This window comes from Equus caballus, chromosome 24 (genome assembly GCF_041296265.1).
Source record: "Equus caballus isolate H_3958 breed thoroughbred chromosome 24, TB-T2T, whole genome shotgun sequence".
Classification (NCBI taxonomy): Eukaryota; Metazoa; Chordata; class Mammalia; order Perissodactyla; family Equidae; genus Equus; species Equus caballus.
Genome location: NC_091707.1, coordinates 16584487 through 16603098, shown reverse-complemented (window position 1 = coordinate 16603098; position 18612 = coordinate 16584487). Strand labels below are relative to the sequence as shown.

At 40.7% G+C, this 18612-nt stretch overlaps 1 protein-coding gene across 23 annotated transcripts in view; it reads right to left on the bottom strand.

Annotated features, from left to right (window-relative positions):
* KTN1 (kinectin 1) overlaps positions 1 to 18335 on the bottom strand; it is a 101423-nt gene extending 83088 nt beyond the window's left edge. For 8 of the 23 annotated variants that reach the window (XM_023627778.2, XM_070249438.1, XM_023627782.2 and 5 more), the window contains exons 1-2: positions 18041 to 18335; positions 2913 to 3014 (exon numbers count right to left, since the gene is read on the bottom strand). The gene's annotated coding sequence lies outside the window, so the exon portion shown is untranslated. Of the gene's footprint in view, positions 1 to 2912; positions 3015 to 6442; positions 6664 to 18040 lie in introns of those variants that run through there. The other 15 variants (XM_070249431.1, XM_070249439.1, XM_070249441.1 and 12 more) reach the window with 5 other exon arrangements.
* Positions 18336 to 18612: the final 277 nt, after the last annotated feature.

Below are 18612 nucleotides of genomic sequence, written 5' to 3'. Positions count from 1 at the left end.
ATCTAGTTAACATAACTGAAACAGTGTATACAGTGAACCTTCAAAATCTGTGATCGCAAAGACTCCCTTCCTGACAACAGAAATACGACTTGAGACATTCAAAGGTAATCAGTTATCAGAAATCTAAAATACAGCCACAAGAAAACCCACTCGTAATACCATCAAAAACAATAAAATACTTAGAAAGAAATATAACCAAGGAAGTGAAAGATCTGTACACTGAAAACTGTAAGACATTGATGAAGACACAAACAAATGGAAAGATATCACATGTACATGGAACAGAAGAATTAATATTGTTAAAATGTCCATATTACCCAAAAGTATACAGCTATAGATTCAATGCAACCCCTATCAAAATTCCAATGGCATTTTCTTACAGAAATACAGAAAACAATCTTAAAATGTGTATAGAACCACAAAAGACCCCTAATAGCCAAAGCGATCTTGAGAAAGAAGAACAGAGCTGGAGGCATCACATTTCCTGATTTCAAACTAAACTACAAAACTCTAGTAATCAAAGGTAGTGGCATAAAAATAGACACATAAACCAATGGAACAGAATCAAGAGTCCAGAAATAATCCCACACATATACAGTCAAACTAATAACTGACAAAGGAGTCAAGAACACTCAGTGGGAAAAGGACAGTCTCTTCAATAAATGGTGCTGGGAAAACTGGATATTCACATGCAAAGGAATGAAACTGGACCCCTATCTTACAACACTCACAAAAATTAACTCAAAATGGATTAAAGACTTAAATGTAAGACCTGAACCATACGACTCCTAGAAGAAAACATAGGGAAAAAGTTCCTTGGCATTGGCCTTGGCAACGAATTTTGGATATGACACCAAAAGCACAGCAACAAAAGCAAAAACAAACAAGTAGGTCCACCGCAAACTAAAAAGCTTCTGCAAAGTAAAAGAAACAATCAACAAAATGAAAAGGAAACCCATGGAATGGGAGAAAATATTTGGAAACCATATTATCAGATAAGCGGTTAATATCCAAAATATATAGGGAACTCAATAGCAAAAAGACAAATCATCTGATTAAAAAACAGGCTGGACGTTGTTCCAAAGAAGACATGAGAACAGGCAACAGGTATACGAAAAGCTGCTCAATATCACTATCATTAGGAAAATGCAAAGCAAAACCACAATGAGATATCACCTTATATCTGTCAGAATGGCTATTATCAAAAAGATGAGATAAGTGTTGACAAGGATACGGAGAAAAGAGAACCCTGGTACACTACTGGTGGAAACGTAAATTGGTGCAGCCACAGTGGAAAACAGTATGGAGGTTCCCCAAAACATTAAAAATAGAAATACCATGTGATCCAGCAATCCCACTTCTGCGTATACGTCCAATGGAAATGAATTCACTATCTCAAAGAGATATCTACACCCCCCCCCCCATGCTCACTGCAGCATTATTTACAATGGCCAAGACAAGGAAACAATCTAAGTAACAAGGAAACAATCTAAGTGTCGGTCAACAGAAAAATGGATAAAGAAAATGCAGTATGTATATGTACAGTGGAATATTATTCAGCCACAAAAAAATGAAGGCAATCCTGCCATTTGCAACAACATGGATGGACCTTGGGGCAGTACAACAAGTGAAAGAAATCAAAGACAAATACCACATGATCTCATTTATATGTGGAATCTAAAAAGACCAAACTCATAGATACCAGAGTAGATCCGTGGTTGCAGAGGGGAGGTGGAGGAATTGGTGAAGGGGGTCAAAGGTACAACCTTCCAATTATAAGATGAATAAGTTCTGGGGATGTGATGTACAGCATGGTGACTACACTTAACAACACTGTATTATATACTCGAAAGCTGTTAATACAATAAATCTTAAAACTTCTCACCACAAAACAAAAAAGAGTAACTATGCAAAGTGATGGATGTGTTAGCTAATCTTACTGTGGTCACCACTTTGCAACATACATCTAAATCCAATCATCACATTGTACACCTTAAATTTACACAATGTTACATGTCCAATTATATCTCAATAAAGCTGGAAAAAAATAAAATGCAGCCACAAGTAGAGGCCCCTATCCTACGGCCACCCTGCTCTGGAGACTGTAAAGCATCTTTAGACAACAACCTCAAAAGCCACGCAAAGACAGATGCTGCCTTCAACAGACAGCATACAGCTGCCACGATCCTACATTTCAAGAAGCATAAAAGGCTTCTGTTCTCCTCACTATTAGAAGACGCCTGAAAAGTTTAAAAAGAAGTAAAAGCTGTCATATACTAAAAATAGCAGAAAGTAGGCAAACAAAAATTAGTGAATTCACTGTGGGTAAATCCAGACAACGTCACCAACTGAAAAATTTAGGAGCATCAAAAGTTATTCACTATAAACAAGTCATTCCAATGCCTCTCTTTTTTTTTTTATAAAAGGCTCACTAAATCAGGAAAACTCAAAACGTAAGACATATTACGGAATGTCTGATTTTGGAGAACACTTGATAAAGCAGACAAGCTATCCTTGGAGACAAGATAAAGTACTGAACATGAGTGAACAGCAGTAGAAATCAGAGAATATTTAAAAGGTTAAATGATCATATCCCAGTTACCAATTAATGGTTTAGAAAGTATCTTAATCATGTATCAGAGGCTGCGTTCTTTGCCTGACCTTACTAACATTTTAGTCAATTACTTGGATAATGATAAGACAAGCTTGCCAGTTTATATTGATGTGTTGAACACAAGGATATCTCAAAAGAGAAGACCAAAGGACAAACCAACTAAATAATGTTTCATAAAATAAGATTTTTATTTTGTCCTTTGCTACCAAACTCTTTCGGTTCCCTAGCTGGAAAAGCAGGAATCCTAACAGCTAGTTCAGATAACGAGGGATACTATGCTCTCAGTCTACTGACTTACCTCACAGAATGAATTCTTCAGTTAACTGGTTTTCATCAAAATGGCACTTGAAAAGTAGAACTTTTCAAACAATGGCCTTTTTTAGTATTGGTGATTGTTCATCTAAAACACACACAAAATAAATATTCTATAAAGGATGAAAATTTCAACATTATAATTTCAGCCAAAGACACACAACAATTTCTTCAACACAATAGTTTCCAGATGGAATACAGGAGACGCACTGATGTACTGCATACATCTGGATGAACCTCGAACATTTTGCTTTGTGTACATATGCCAAGCAAGACAGATACAGAGCTAGCACGTCCTACAATTCTTCAGTCTTTCTGCCTGTGTTCTATTTTCACATTGCTTAAAGGACTTATGTTTGGCCTTTATTCCCCTAAAGGTGCTTATCTGTGTCACAATTTGACTTTTGCGTGTGTGAGTGTGTGAGGAAGATGAGCCCTGAGCTGACATCTGTGCCAACCTTCCTCTATTTTGTATGCCGGCGGCCGCCACAACATGACTTGACAAGTGATGTTAAGTCTGCCCCCGAGATCCGAACCTGTGAACCCCAGGCCACTGAAGCAGAGCACGTGAACTTAACCACTACACCACCAGGCCAGCCCCAACAATTTGACTTTTAAGTGCAGACTGAATGCAAGATAACCCTGAGCTCCAAAAGGTTGAAATTGGTGAAGAAAATGGTACAAAAAGAATAGACTGTCTAAATGACACCCCACCAACCATCACCAAGTTTTCTCTTCCTCCTTTGACAAGTACAATATGCCTTCATTTTATATCACATTTTATGTTCAAAGTGTATTTATTTACTTTCAAATTGTTTAAACTTAAATAAGCTCTCCATTGCTAGATTACTATGTTCCTATACGTGAAAACTGGTTGGTTGAGTGGAACACAGCATAACTTCCCATTAAAATTAATGGAAATATGTTTTCATGCAATGGCTTTTCACTTAGCAGCAGAGTTTTCAAGAATGTATTCAAATCATTAAACAAAAGATAGGTACATTTGGTTTGTAAGTTTGAGACAACAAGCAAGAGTTCAGATAGCAAGGGATACCAGTCCTATCTCGAAAAAGAAAAAAATTATTCGGTCTGAGTTGGACTAGCAAGGGATACCTGTACTCCAAAACAGACCAAAGAAACACAGGGTGAGATCAGCTAGCAGGAACAAGAACCACACTTCAAGGCTTAAGGATTTTAATTGATTGTAATCATAACTAATTAGTGTGATACTAAAATCAGATTTGTTCTATAGAGTTGAATAATACCCCGCAAGAGGGCCGACTTGAGCAAAGGAAGGGAACAGATCACTAAACTAGAGCACTCAGGATACAGTGAGCTAAGCTTCAAAAAAACAAGTAAGATTATAATAGGTAGAAATGAAGATGAAGACATCCAATAAGGATGCTTATATTCTGAACACTTAAAATGATAGGTGAAATATAAAAGATTATCAAAAAGATACAGCTGAACTGAAAACTAAGATAAACATCTCCCTGAGTCAGAAACAATGAAAATTCAATATAGTAACCCATACCTAAAATGGAGCGTAGCGAGAAAGGGGAGGATGGCTGATACTGGCTCTATAGTAGGCAAAAGGCCAGAAGTGCAGCTTCTACAGGGAACAGCAATGGAACGGAACAAGGTTTGCCACTGGACACCAAGGGGTGGGGATGGGAAGAGGATTTGCACAGCTTGCGGGGTGGGGGGGGAGAGGAGAGAGTGGGAAAGAGGAAGAGAGAGTGGGAAAGAGGAAGGGAGAGGAAAAGAAACAAGATGCATGAAAAATAATCGGGCTGTGCAAACCTATTACCTAGGGATATAGCTTCTGCTCTGAGATTGGAGAGGAAAGAGGACAAAATAGCCAGTCTCATAGAAAATCTAAAATTAACAGTAATTCCTTAATATCAAATATCAAGCCAGTATTCACATTTCCCCAAGTGCTTTGTAAATATTGTTTCAGTTATTCTGTGTTGCTTACTTATTTCTCATCTTCTTTATCATCCCTCTTTATTATTCAGTTTCTTGCAATTCTTAGAATTTTGGGTTGGAAAAACTAGATAGTTGGTCCTGTAGATTCCCAGTATGAATTCTGTTGATGGCGTTCCCATAGCGTTTAACAAGTTTTTCTCTTTTCTATTCCCTATAAATTGGCAGTTAAATTTAATAGCTGGGTCAGATTCAAGATTATGACTTGAGTGGAAGACTAAGGCACAAATAGCATGGCATACTTCTAAAAGGATGTATCTAATATCTGTATGTCTTTCTCTTTGTGATATTAGCAGTTATTGGTGATCTTTGCCTAAACATTATTCCTTAGGGGATGCAAGGTGGTGATATTCTAAGTTTATCACTCTTTATCAGGTAGAATACATCTATAGAAAGAAACTTCTCTCATGACCTATTTGATTACCCAGAGATACAAATCTCAGGAAAAAGAAAGAAAAATAGGATAAATGCTTATTTTTCTTTAACAGTTGTCAAAATGATGAATTGGTCTAATAACAACTAATCAGGGTTTTTAAAAATGTTTTAGGATCATTACAAACTCATAGATTAAACATATTTGATTTGTTTCAATCATTAGTTATTATCGTTATTGATTTCCAATTGCCCCCTTTTTGGCCAACGGGATCTTATTCCAGATGGCTCCTAGGCTGTTTTGACACTGCCCTCAACAGTTTTGGTTGCTCTACTGCTTTCTGATGAGATGCTCTGGGCTGTGGTAAACAGACTCTAGAGTGGCCCCACAGTCCCTGCCTCTTGGTGTTCTCAGCCTTGTGCAGTCTGCTCCCATGAAGTGTGAGCGGGACCTGTGACTTGCTTCTAATCAATAAAATATGGCAAAGACGACAGGATACAAATAATCACATGTACATGATTGTGTTACATAAAACTGTAACCCATGTTACTAGAACACTCTCTCTCTCACCGGCTTTGCTAATGAGAGGGTCAACAAGTTGTTAAGAACAGCCTTGCAGACAACAGCCAGCAAGAAAATGAGGCTTCCCGTTGGGGAGCCTTCAAGGAACTGAATGCTGCCAACAACCATGTGAACTTACAAGCAGATCTTTCCCCAGGTGAGCCCCCAGCCCAGTCAACACCGTAACACAGCTGTGTGAGATCCTGTAGCAGAGGACCCAGCTAAGCGGTGCCCAGACTCCTAACCCAAGGAAACTGTGGTATAATAAACACATGTTGATTTAAGCCCCTAAGCTTGTGGTAATACTGTTACACAGAAATAGGTAATTAATATGCAGCTTTCCCATACATTTCCTGCCTCAGAGTTGGAAAATGCCCATTCTGAGCACTAGTGACTTTTATTGTGAAAAGGTGCTTAAAGACCACAATGTGGGCACCAGGATTGCTTTCGGGACTGGGTTGGTCATTGTTTCTAGGCCTTTTTAGTCAACAGAACCAGAATTAGATTATGTTTAATAAGCTAAATTTCTGCATGAGTGCACACAGATGCTTCTACTCAAATTTAGTACGGTGGGGCTTTTACTTAATTTCACTAACCTTAAAACTACATCTGCTTTCAACAATGCCAAAAATCTAAGTTTTCAGGGGCTGGCCCCGTGGCCGAGTGGTTAAGTTCGCGCGCTCCGCTGCAGGTGGCCCAGTGTTTCATTGGTTCGAATCCTGGGCGCGGACATGGCACTGCTCGTCAAACCACGCTGAGGCAGTGTCCCACATGCCACAACTAGGAGGACCCACAATGAAGAATATGCAACTATGTACTGGGGGGATTTGGGGAGGGGAAAAAAAATAAAATGTAAAAAAAAAAAAATCTCAGTTTTCAACAATAACAACATAATCGCTCAACTCAATTCAGTCCACAATACACATATTACACAGTACTGGAATAACAACATACACATTATCACTGAAATTATGATTACAGTATTTCAAGATTTGTTTCGTTTTCTGTCATCCTTCCTCCACTCTCTTCCCAGGGTGTATTCCAATGGTGATACACAGTCAAGTTATCATGTTTTAAAGTCACTTGGCATAATCAGTGTGCACCAGGTGAAATACACGTAAGATTCATTTGTTTCATTTTACTTATGATTTTTAGGGACTTTTTAAATTTTTGTTTAATAATTACGTGTTTACATGGGTCCAAAGTCAACTCTAAAGAAAAGGAAAACTCAAAGCATGGATTGCACCCCTGTGTTCTTCCACACTATGCTTCTCTCCCCAGAGGTAACTATCATTTTTTAGATTTCATTCCATACTCTTCTACTTTTAATATGAGCAATATACATACATACACATTCTCACCTCACTCTTAGTACATGATTGCATATTATAAACACTTCTCCCCACTTTGGTTTTTTTTCTGTTCCAGAACAGACCTAGTTTGTAACTAGAGGCACAATGGGCCAGGTAGAAACAGTTAAAAAACAAATAAATAATTCAGGGAGGCAGTGATCACTGAGGGAAAAAAGGTTAAAAAAAAAATTTTCACCGAAAATAAGCTTAACAAATCAATAGTCCAAAACAAAGGAAAAAATTTGATAAGAAAAAAAATCAACAGAAACATGAATTCACACCAGATGATATTAGTTTTATGAAACTAATCTGACAAAGATTTTTAAATTTAAACATGTTGAAGATATCAGAGAGACGAGGGAGTCTTTTTATAGAGTAGCAAAAAGGTTACAAAACAAAAACAGACAGAAGTGAAACATAGGCGTATATGAAAAAGCAATTCCAAATGTAAGAAATGAAAATCGTAGATACCAACAAACACACTCAATAGACAGAATAAACTCTAGAATGGACAAAGTAGAAGGAAACTGGTAAACTGCTACCTAGCACTGAATTCACCTACTGGAGGCACAGAAAAACAGAAAAAAATTCAAAGAGCAATTAAGATACACACAGGAGAAACAAACAGACTTCAAGTAGGTCTAGCAAAAGTGAAGAAAAGTGAAAATAACAGAAGCAATATTTAAAAGAGCTGAGAATTTTCCAAACTGAAGACAGATCTGATTCCTCAGGTCATATGTATACTCTGAGCATTAACGAGATGTACAGAAGGTCGCCGGTGCTTACAGTGCACTGTGGTGAAACTACAAAACACCAAGCATAACCAGCCGCTGCTTTAAGAATAATTAACCAGACTGCTTCACAACAAACGTCCACAACAACTTAAGAAAACCACACGCAAACTTAGGCATCACTTGAAAAAGTTTACAGATCTCTTATAATGTCATATGGGGGCTGGGAGAGAGAGGAGACTTCAAAGTTTACTGAATACCTCTATCCATATTTTAATATTCTTACATAGTTATGTTCTTATGACTCCAAAAGCAAATTGTGGACAGTACATAAAACTAATAACTCAAAGAATTATTTCAAAGCATCTACTAAATTCACACATTTCAGTACTTAAAAAAAAAACCTGATATGCCAAGCAATGGAATTATGGCGAAAAGAAAATAGCAGCATAAAAGGGAAAAAATGAAAATCAATTCCAGAGAAAGAACAGTGAAAGGCAACATAAAACTTTTTAAGACAACATGCAAGAATATCTTTATTAACCTTGAGATAGGGAAGGGTTTCTTAAACAAGACACAAAGTATAAATCACAATATGAAAATAGTGATAAATTCAACTGAATTAAAATTTTTAACTTTTATTAACAAAGACACTATAAGAAAGTGAGAAGACAAGCCACAAAGTGAAAGAAGACATTTGTAATACATAATCAGCAAAGAACTAGTATTCAGAATATATAAAGAACTCCTATCAATCAAAAAGAAAAACAATCCAACAGAGAAATGAACATCTATTCCAGAAAGAGAGAAAAAATGGCCAGCAAACATTTGAAAAGATTTTTTTCTCTCTGTAAGCAGAAATGCAAAACCTACAAGATTATCAATTCATACCCAATAGGCTGTCTGACTTTATTATTTGCCAATATCAAGTATAGGCAAGAATGTGAAGCTATCACACGTATACGCTAGTAAGGGGAATAACCTGGTACAATTACATTGGAAAACAATTTGGCGCTCCCTAGTAAAGCTAAAAACATACCTCTCCTGCAACCCAGCAATTTCACTCCTAACTAGATATAAGGTCCAAAACAATTTATTCAAACTGCAAATCTCAACTGAATAGTGGGTAACAAAAATCAGTGGGTCTTGATTAGCATTCTTATTTTTAAAAAATGGACTGGCATCACACAGGTTTCTTTTTTCAAGAAACTTTTTTGTTACATATGTGTATATGTGACAAGGTACTGAGTCTCATAATGTAAAATTTATTTCTTACTGTAAGCGGTAATGAAAAAGTTTTAAAAAACACTATCCTAGAGACACGTATGTATGCAAGGGCACCAACAGAATTATGCAAGGTGCTCATGGCAGCACCATTTATAATAGCAAAAGAAAACTGGAAACAACCCAAATGCCCATCAACAGGTAATAAACAAATTGGAAAATACTCATACAACGAAATTCCATGCAAGAGTGAAAGTGACTGAATTAGAGCTATATACACAACATGGTGGAAGAGCATGAGGACCATAAAGTTGAGGAGGAAAAAGAAGCTGCAAATAAACTCATAAAGAAGGATGCCACTTATAGAGTTCAAAAACAAACAAAACAGAAAACAGTTTATGGATACGAATAGATGAGCCAAAACTAAAAAAAAAAACAACCACCAATGTAACAGATTGTGATTGCTTCTGGGAGGAGGAGCACATAAAGAAATTAAAATTAAGGATAATGTTCTTGAACTGAATACTAAGTACAGAGCTGTTCATTGTGTCTTTACTCTTTATCTTACACATATTTTATATTTTATATGTACCTAATTTTAAAAGAAAAAAATTGCTAAATAACGCCAAGTTAAAGGTATACAAGTATTTGGTACACAGATATTCATTTTATATTTAATCTTTAAACTGTACACTCTATGTTCTCTTGTACACCTGATGATTCAATATCTGTTTTCAACCTTTTACAACAGAATAAAAAAGATGACAACTAGGTAGGAAGAGGTAAATGTAAATTAAAAACAGACAAGTAAATAGGCAGATATTCCCCTGCTTCTAAAATGTATACAATCATGACAGTGTTGAGTATCTCTAGAAAGTTAGACTCTGCAATAATTTTCTCAAAAAGAAAATAAAAGTAAATACTTTAAAATAAGAAACTTCTAAAATTTTTACAGACTGTATCCAGGGTTTCTTGATTTAGCACAAAGCCACCTTAAGGAATCAGAGTAACTAAGAGTAGTAACTAAAACTTCTCTTTACACCAAACATAGTATGTTACTTTAAATGCTGCTGGGACTTTTTGCTTAAATGAAGGTTACATAAAACTGAAAGGATGTGGAATGTAATTACTCATTTATTTATGCCAGGCAAATAATGCTAGAAGAGTAGACCAGAATTCATCCTTACTCATTTTACAACTAATTTCTATTTATAAAGTATTTCTTTTCTCCCCCATCCCCAAGAGACAAAGTAATTGCAGGTGTTATACTTTACACATAATTCGAAGGCTAATCTTAAATGTTTATTTTATTTGAAAAATGCTCTAAAAATTTCAAGCTCAGAAATACTTCTTTCAAGTTAAAACTACATGCAATTTTTTGGACACACCCTCCCCAAAAAGAAAAACAAAGAGCAAAAGAAATAAGCCACTTTTACAAAAGATCCAACTTAAACTTAAAATTACAGCTAATATCTAGGTCAAACTGGAAGCCATTTAAGAAATTATTCCTATTCATCTGCAATCAGTGCACCAACCACGAGGATCAGACATCACAGTACCCAAAACTGTCCCCAGAAATGAGAGGACCCAATGATACGACAAGCTTGAGAAATTCACTTCACAGAAATCCTGACGTTCAGCCAATCTCAGACACCCAGGTTATAAAAATTATGTAAAATAACTATGGAGCACATTTCAAATGAACATGTCTTCCCAATAAACTAAGAAAGTACAGGCCAGAAGCACACAAATGAATTCAACCTGTGTGTGGACACTAAAGATTGAAGGAAACATCTTAAATGTTCAACAACACAGCATCAGAACGCTGGGGAACTTTCAATGTATAGCTTAGTTTGTTCAAATTTATTTCAAAGATAACTAGATCTAAACACATGCACTCACTAAATTATTTATGTACACATTTCACTCAGAACACTTACATTACTAATCAACAAGATGAACTGGTACTAAGCACAGAAGTATTTCTGCTGAAACGCGTGTATTAAATTTTATTTTCCATTCCACCCCCAAGAGTAAGCCTGAAACCCTTATTCTTAAAAGTCTCACTTTACACAGCATTCCACGTAAATCAACTAGCCAACCTAATGGAAGAGGATGGCACAAATGACAAGTAAGGCAGAAAGTTCAATGAGTCCCAATCACTTTCAACCATCAGGCAATTCACTCATTCATCAAACTGAGCATTACCTAAGCGCCAGAAATATAGTTCACAGTGGTGAACAAGACAAAGTTCCCACCTCATAGTGCTTATGTTCTTATAGGTGAGACAAATATCAATCATATAAATAAATAAGCATGCATTACAATGTTAGGCAGTGACATAGCGCAATCAAGAAAAACAAGGCTCGGACAAAGAATAGAAGAGGATATGCATTTTGAAGTAGGGTGATCAGGGCTGGCCTTTCTGAGATAACCATCGAGCAATGCCTACAAGATCACATGGCAGTAATTCATTAAGCACATAAACAGGAATTAAGACTGAAAAAGTTTCTTGGAAACTAAGGGGACCATAGTCTACCTATTGTTTTCTATGTAAAACATTTATAGCATTTGGTTTTAAGTAGCTTTTACTATTTTCTCCACTTGGAAAACTTCTAGTCCTCAAAGTAAATGACTAACTTTATGACCCTCTAACTCTGGTGGAAAAAAATCTTTATAATCTTAATGTAGCTTTCTAACACCTAACATCAGATAATCATACACGGTGCTGTATTCTTTTCAGAAAGTGTTCTTACAAAACAGCTCAACGAGTGAGAACGGGCTCTAGAGTCAGAATATCTCAGTTCAAATTCAGGTTCCTCTTCTTATTGTTCTGCGTCTTTGGACAATCATTTATCCTCCCTCCCTAGCTTCCACCAAATAGTACCTATCTCATAAGGTTGTCAAGAGGATTAAACATAACAGTACATAAACTGTTTACAGAGCCTTACAACAAGTAAGCACTCTAATGTTAGTTATCGCTTACATAGCAACTCCGTACTAAGATCATACAAGCCAGGCAAGTGAGCCTCAGGCAGGTTAGGATAGTTAAGCTCACACATATAGAAAGTGGTTCTAACTAGCAAAGCCAAATTCAAACTCACGCTCTTTGGACTCGCCAGCATCTGCTCTTTCCACTACACCACACACTATATAATTAAAGAAGTGAACCATAAGAAATTTGCATAAAACCTTAGAGTTCATAAGGTCTAAGACCTGTAGGTCTCCTAACTATTGACTTGCAGCTTATTACACCAGATCAGACTGTTTCCCTGTCAACTTAAATGACTCGTGCAAGAATAAATAAGCATTGCCCCACATTTTCCAATAAGAATGCAGTAAAACATCAGGTCTCTTGATAGACAATGTAATTACTGAAAATCATATAAGTTCTGATAATTAACTGGAGATGTTGCTCAAAGTCAAAATAAAGAAATGTGGACTAACATTCTCTTCTTGCAATGGCAGGTAGCTGGGATCCTATGACCCCTATGAATCCTAGTGAATACTGACGCTATCTTAAAGGACCTCTCACTGGGTTAAACGACATTTCTCCCCTTGGTAAAAATACATGGCTGGTGTCTACAGAAAGCTACATGCTCTGGCTAGCAGTTTACTCTCCTGTATACTCACTTATTTCTAATCTATTAAACATGAGAATAAAGACAAAAGCTGTTGTTTCTGTGAAAACTAAGTTAAAACCCTTTGAAAGGCCTTGATAAAGGATTTGAAAAATTTAGAATGATTTTGAACCTAGAAGATTTCCCAGTGCCTACATTTTCATTCCACTTTCAAGAAACCAATGCTAGAAATCACAGACAATGCTTTTAGGGTATGACTTGTAGGAAAAAACGTCAGGAAACCCCTATTCGAAGACAAGAGATTGATCCAAATAGAAAGGTAAGTAAAAGTAAATGTTTTAAGTTAAAATACAACACTTAAAGTGCACAGATATTTTGAGTTCTTGCTTTAACCAACTTTCTGAACTACCTAACCAATGGTCCTAATCACATGGGGCGAGTAAAAAGATCTCCATCCCATTCTAACATCACTCCCTCCATCGAGGAGTTCCCAAAGGCTCCCTGCCACTTTTCTTCTGCTCTCTGTTCCTAGGAAAGCAGCAAACTGAAAACTACATGTGTCCAAGAATAAAGTATCCATCACAGGAAGGAACTGCAGGATAAGAATTAATTTGTAATAAACAAATCTTTAATAACTCTTTATTGAGCACCTATGTGACAAGCACTGCTCTAAACCCTTAGGATCCATCAATAAACAAAAGAGACAAAAAGCCTTGCCCTCATAGAGGTGCGTTTGGGACAGAGAGAAGAGACAACAAACACAATCAACAAGGAAATTATGTAGTTTGTCAGAAGGTGACAAGTGCTAATGGAGAAAAGAGAACAGGACACAGGGATCGTAAGTAGAGGAGTGCAGCTTTAAGTAAAATAGTCAGGCAGACCTTTATGAAAAGCATTTGAAGAGTAAAGATTTGAAGGAGACAAGGAGGTCAGCCATGCAGATATCCCAGGGAAAAAGTGCTCCCCAGAGGGGCGACAGCCCATGCAAAGGTGCTCTGCAGGGGTGGAGGGAAATAAGCAGGGGCAGAGGAGCAATTAACTTGAGAGAAGGCAAGGGCATGGGGAAAGCAAGCGCACCCAGAGTCCGTCAGGCCTTGTCGGCCGTGAGGACTTCGGCTTTTCCTCTGCACATGGGGAGGTGCTGCAGGGTCCTGAAGAGAGTGATCCGATCTTGTTGCTGTGTTGAAAGACTGTGGAGAGTCAGAGCCAAAGCGGCGAGACCAGTGAGGAGGCTAACGGCAGAAATCTAGGCAAGAGATCCAAATGGCTTGGACCAGCCTAGCGAGCAGGGGAGGTGGTAAGAAGTGACTTGATTCTGGAGATATTTTCAAGATAAGATACAGCCGAGAATGCCAAGTGTGACAGAGGTAAGTCAGGGATGACGCCAACATTTTTTTTGCCGGAATGCTGGATGGAGCTACCTACAAATGAGATGCATTAGACTGCACCTAAGGCCGGTTTAAAGAAGAACAGGCAAGTTTAGTTTGAGCTGACCACTTCACATCCAAGTGGAAAGGCAGCACAAGCTGTGTGGAATGCAGGAGGGAAGTCTGGGCTGGAGATATAAATATGGGAGCCACAAGCATGGAGGTATTTAAAGCCCTGACACTAGATGACATCACCAGGGAAAAAGAAAAGTGAACCAAGGACTGAGCACTTGAACTTCAAGAGTAAAGACAAATCATAGAGACAAGGTGAGCAAAGCAGTTGGTGAAGAGAAAAACGCAAAGAGGAATGTCCTGGAAGGAGGGGAATATAAACAATTAAGTCCCACTTAGTGTACAAATCACCTTGCTGAGACCAGATTTAAGTTAAGCTAAAAGTTCTTAATCAGCTGTAGTAAAGGTGACACATAAAATACTGAATCATAACTTTCTTAAAAGGAGTTGAACTTTCTTACACACTTCCTAGGAATACTGTATTTCCTATTAGAGTTTCTACTAAAACTATTCTTAGTACTAAAAGTGTGTTTTGCCCACTTCATCTTTTTAACATAAAACCAATTAAAAGCCTATACTATTAAAAAAAAAAGAAAGAAAGCTTAAATGGTTTACACTGCCATCTCTCTCAAAGGCTGAAAAAACATTTAAACACCAACTCAAGATCCTGGCACACAAACAGTTATAAACTGTCATTACTTCTCTTTTTCTAGAGCTCGGATACAGGTTAAGTTAATCAAACTCCTTAGTTCATGGCACTTAAGGTTTTTCCCCTTTCAGCTTAATTTTCTGTTCATAGAAAAAATACCTTATATTCTTATCTAAACCAATGTTTTCCCTGTGATTTGCACATAAACTACATTTTTAAGATCAGAACACCCAAAGTCATGTTCACAAAAACTGAAAGTGGAAGCAGTAAAACTCAACTTTATTTATGCATAAGAGTAATCATGAATGTCATTTCTAAAGAAATAGCTACTTGCTTCTAACCTCTAAGTATACTGTGAGTTTACCTTCAAAATAACTAAAAGCAAACAGTACACAGAACAAGCAGTTACGTTATCCTCAAATACTTGAATGTTCTTGTAAAGCATAGTCTCTCTACATTTCCTCATTACATATTAAGTCAGGTTCCTGAGAAACCCAAAACCTTCCTGGAATCATTAAGCTTGTTAACAATTTAAATTTTTTTACAAAGTACTGTGAGATCTTTTAGATTAAAACTTCCTTTGCTATAAAAAAAAATTACAATAAGCATGCAAGTTTAAAAATACATCTTCCAGGGGGCCAGGCTCACTGGCTGAGTGGTCAAGCTCCCGCATTCCGCTTGGGCGGCCGGAGGTTTGCAGGTTTGGATCCTGGGCGAGGACCTGTGTAGTGCTCATCAAACCATGCTGAGGCGGCATCCCACAGAGAACCAGAATGACCTACAACTAGGATATACGACTATGTACTGGGGCTTCGGGGAGAAAATAACGAAAAAAAAAAAAGAGGAAGATTGGCAACAGATGTTAGCTCAGGGCCAATCTTAAAAAAAAAAATACAGCTTCCAAACATTTCAGGTAAAATTCAAGTGAAGAACTTAACAGTAATAATCTTAACAGGGGTCCTTTAAAAGTTAAGCCTCAAAAAAGCCTTCACTTCTTAGACTCTTTAGAAAAACCATATTGACTGTTATTTAACATCTAATTATTAAATTGTTCTCCCTACTAAAAGCAGATTAAAGGCTATAAACTAGAAGGAGATTTGGGGTGAGAGACCCAAAAAAACACTTGCATCAAGCAGAGGAGACTACTGATATTAAGGAAGGATATAGAAAAAACTAAAGTGGAAACAAAATCATAAATTAATGGCTCTTCAAAAAGTTGACCCCGACGGGGTGGCCCCCTGGCTGAGTGGTTAGGTTCGCGAGCTCCGCTGCAGGCAGCCCAGTGTTTCGTTGGTTCGAATCCTGGGCGGGGACATGGCACTGCTCATCAAACCACGCTGAGGCAGCGTCCCACATGCCACAACTAGAAGGATCCACAAGGAAGAATACGCAACGATGTACTGGGGGGCTTTGGGGAGAAAAAGGAAAAAATAAAATCTTAAAAAAAAAAAGTTTACCCCCGAGTTTCGCTGGTTCGGATCCTGGGCACCGACAGGGCAGACGTGCTGAGGTGGCTTCCCACATAGCACAACTGAAAGGATCCACAACTAAAAATACACAACTATGTACCGGGAGGAGCTTTGGGAAGAAAAAGGAAAAATAAAATCTTAAAAAAAAAACTGACCCTGAGTCATCAAAAAAGGGTTAAAGAATACTCAATATCCTCTATAATTTTATAGTGATTAATACATTTAAGAAAAATTTCATTAGGCTTTGTAACATTTTAAGTTTCAGCATGACTATGAGCCTCAGAAGGGTAAGCAGAACACCTCAGTCTCTAAGCACACCTGAGGCAGAGACGTGCTGTTGGCACCCTGACGCTGCAAAAGTAAGAGACTTTTCCATCTCCATGCCGGCGGAAGGAGGGGAATTTTTCTTAGAACCGACAAACAAACCAGCCCTGTTATTTCTTGTTAGATGCACGAACTAAAGAGGGGAGAGGGCCTTGTTTATCGCAGAATACATTCAATACGAAAGTCTCCAGCAAGGCGCGTCTACCCACAACACACACGGCCTCAAGAGGACTTCAGTGTTCTCCTTGGGACATCATCCCAGTCTCATCAGCAAGTGCTTTCGCCAAACTGGGGACAGCGCTGCCACGTGCCTGCTAGGTGAAGTGGTGAGAACAAGTGTCACCTAATTTAGCAAGAACTCAGACTTTAAGTCAATTCTTACACAATTCAGAATGTTTCCTTCACCCCAAGATGTTTATCTTTAGCAGGCGACGGGTATCTAGATTTCTCAAGGCTCTCTACAAAGCATCTGAACAAACACTTCCAACTTTGAACAGTTAACTTCAACTGTAGCTTGTGAGCAGTGCCTATTCAGATCCCTGCTAGGCTCCTTTTCCGGTACAGGCCCAACCATGCATCTGGATTCCTCCCTCCTCCCAGGAGCGGCGAGGACTCCACCGCTCGCCCTCTGCCCTAAGCCAGGCGTGGCCGGGGGGTCGGGAGGCCGCTCCGGGCTGGGGCTGCCTGCCTCTGGCGCACACGTGCTCCCTCGCCCCCGACGCGCGGGGCTGCGCACCCCGCACCGGGCATCTGACTGCAGCACGAGTGCCCTCGGCCGCCCGCTCGGCTTCCTGCCGAGATCCCAACGCCAACCGGGGGCGGGGGGCCGCTGAGGTAGACACACCCCTCAGGGGAGGAAGGCTAACTTCCCCGGGTGGCGGGCGGGCCACGGACCGGTCCAAACTCTCCCTGCGCGCCGCTCTCCATGCCCAACCGCCCGCCACCGCGACCGGCCGCGCACAGGGCGGCGGGCGGGGCGCCGGGAGGGGGCGAGGCCGGCCCCGAGGGTCCGGCGGCGGAGGCGCGGACCGCGATCCCAGCATGGCGCACGCCCGGCCCGGCCCGGCCCGCCGGCGCCCGCGAGCGGCGGTAATCCGCCTGCCCTCCCGGGGCCCTCGGGCCGGCTAAAAATAGGCGCCTCGGTCACCGCGGGCCCTGCCCGGCCACCCCGCCCTCGGGAGGCCGCCCCGGGCAGCGGCAGCGCGCGGTCGGGCCAGGGCGGCCGGCGAGGCCGAGCGCCCCTCGGAGCCCCGCGCCCGAGGCCTAGCCGGCGGCGTGTCCGGGCCCCGCGGCCGCGCCCCCCGCCGGCCGGCCCCCCGCCCCGGGCCCCGCGGCCGCGCCGCCCTCCCCCCGCCCCGGGCCCCGCGCCCCGCGCCCCGCGCCCCACGGCCGGCCCCGGGCCCGGCGCGGCCTGCTCGCCCTTACTTGGCGCGGCCGGGGAGGAAGACCGGGAAGACGCGGCGGCGCCGGCACTACCACCCGGGCCGCCGCTCCCAGCGCCGCCGCCGCTCAGGTGCCGTCGCGCCGCCCGGCAGGAAACGGGCGGCTTCGGGGCGGGGCGGCCCGGCACGTCCCGGCGTCGGGGCGGCGAGCCCGGAGACCGGCCCCTTAAAGCGACAGGCGCCTGCCCGCCGCCGCGCGCTCCGGGCAGCCCCGGCGTCTTGCGGGCTCGGGGCGCCGGGCCGTCCTCCCGAGATCGCGCCCCGCGGCCGGGGGAAGCTGGGAGCTCAGGGGGAGGCCCCGCGGGATCCCGTCGTTCGGGAGCCATGTTCTCCCTCCCTGCCCCAAAGCTGGCTTCGTCTTACACGGCCTTCCCACTAAAGCACCACCTGCCCCCCCACACTGGGGGATTTTATTTTTTTGACCTTAAGCAAATGGTACTCAATTTCACGCTGCAGATTCCAGACTTCTCCCCAGAAATCACTGGAAAACGGAATCTTCCGTTCCTCTGTCTCCAGAGTTTCTCTCTGAATTCTCCTTCGGGCAACCCTGGCTTC